Source organism: Molossus molossus, unplaced genomic scaffold (assembly GCF_014108415.1).
Source record: "Molossus molossus isolate mMolMol1 unplaced genomic scaffold, mMolMol1.p scaffold_m16_p_22, whole genome shotgun sequence".
In the NCBI taxonomy this organism is placed as follows: Eukaryota; Metazoa; Chordata; class Mammalia; order Chiroptera; family Molossidae; genus Molossus; species Molossus molossus.
This window is the reverse complement of record NW_023425358.1, coordinates 19487914-19489919: the sequence shown is the minus strand read 5'-3', so window position 1 is coordinate 19489919 and position 2006 is coordinate 19487914. Positions and strand designations below refer to the sequence as shown.

General features: G+C 44.1%; 1 non-coding gene across 1 annotated transcript; it reads left to right on the top strand.

Annotated features, from left to right (window-relative positions):
• The first annotated feature begins 1607 nt into the window (after window positions 1-1607).
• LOC118640441 lies at window positions 1608-1713 on the top strand. The gene has a single exon (XR_004961365.1). It is a non-coding gene; the product is annotated as a U6 spliceosomal RNA (small nuclear RNA).
• The last annotated feature ends 293 nt before the right edge of the window (window positions 1714-2006 follow it).

Below are 2006 nucleotides of genomic sequence, written 5' to 3'. Positions count from 1 at the left end.
GAGGGTACCTGTAGATACCCATGAATGCTTATAGTATGCCTATAACACACACACACACACACACACACACACACACACTCACACTAAACACAATAACATAAATGTACCTGCTAGTCATATGCATATGAATATGTGTATACATTTATAGATTCCTGAATGACCCTACTGAACAGCAAACGTGGTGGCTATGAAGAGAGAATATGGCTCCATGGATGCAGGGCAGGGCAAAGATAATATTTGGGCTGAGAAGCCCATCTCCCAGTTGTGAGCTGGGATGCTTGCCCACACTGCGAAGCTTTCACTCCTCTGTTCTCCATGCTAAGCAAGGTGGTGCACAGGGGAAGAAGGGCAGGGGCTTAGGGGAGCAAGCCAGAGCAAGTAGGATCAACTTCAGCATCTCCTGGCCCCTTATAATCTCTTGGAGAAAATGTATTAATCTGGAAACTGCTCTAGGCTTTTATTCCCTTAGAGAATGATGATAAAAGAGGGGAGAAAAACAAACCTAGAGTGTAAAGGGGTGAAGTCACAGCAGAGTGGAGCCTGTGTGAAGGTATTTATAAAGTGTGTGTGTGTATGTTCACATGTTGTTATAGGGTTGGTCCCAGGCTGCAGTTTCTTAAAAAGGGGGCAAGGCTGTGATTTCACTGTGTGCTGCCACACCAAAAGCCCAGGATCCGGAGGCAATAACTCTGGCATGGTTTGGGCTCTACCACCAACTTGTCACATGGCCTTAAGGAAATTGCTTCATGTCTATGTTAAGTGATTCACACTAGTTAAGTGGTTGGCCTGTCCCACAGGGTTCCTGTGAGGATCAGGGAGCAAAGATAATTTATAGGCGCTTTGAAGAGTTAAGAACTTTTCCTAGTGGTCAGGGCTTGTTTCTTAGCTTGGTGAAGGCATTTCAAGTATTCAGACATCCTGAACAATGAATATGTACACAGGATAAAAAGTTGAACACAGCACAGTTTGAACTCCTAGGGGGAGTATCCAAGTAGGAAGAAGTACCCATGGGAGAGGTCACTACAACCCCCCACAGTCAGTGCTAAGCACCTTACCCTGGGATATAGTACAGTATAGTGAGGTGGTCAGAGGGCTGTGGTTGTAGGGCCTTGGGGAGTCAGAAAAGGTTTCATGGAGGAAGTGAGGATTGGCTAAGTTTAGTTGTGGGGAGGGGGAGTTGGGTGGGGTGGAGTGCTCTGGGAAAAGGGTCAGGTGGACCATGGAGTCAGGAGAAAAATGATGCCTCATCAGAGTTGCACATGGTAAAGATTAAAAGGGAAAACAGGAGTAACAAGGTTAATTTTTGAGTCTTTTCTGGAACTGACCCAGCCCAATGGTTAATCGTTTGACCCTTTAGGAATTACTTGGGCCCTGTCCCAGGCATACATACATACACAACCAGAGGATGTGGGGCGGCCTAGAGCAGAGCTGAGGGGGAACTTGAAAGTCATCCTGTCCAAGCCTGATCCTTTTCCAGAGGTAAAGCTGAGGGCAGGAGACACCAAATAGAGGGACTGAGGTTTCCCAGGTAGTTAGTGGCAGAACCAGAATTGGAACTCAGGTCTCCTGAGTCTGGTGCTTTTTCTGGGTCTTAAAAATGGACTGGGGTGCTGCTTTGGCAGTACATATACTAAAATTGGAAAGATACAGAGAAGATTAGCATGGCCCCTGTGCAAGGATGACATGCAAATTCATGAAGCGTTCCATATTTTTTAGAAACAAATACAAAGAGTCAGCAAAAATGATAAGACAAAGAAACAACACCCAAATGAAAGAAAAGGAGGAAACTCCAGAAAAAGAGCTAAATGAAATGGAGGCAAGTAACTTATCAGATATAGAGTTCAAAGTAATAGTTATAAGGATGCTCAAGGAACTTAGTGAGAATTTCAAGAAACTTAATGGAAACTACAACATCATGAAACAAGAAACAGAAAACATAAATAAGAATCAGGCAGAAATGAAGAATAACATATCTGACATCAAGAACACACTGGAAGGATTCAAAA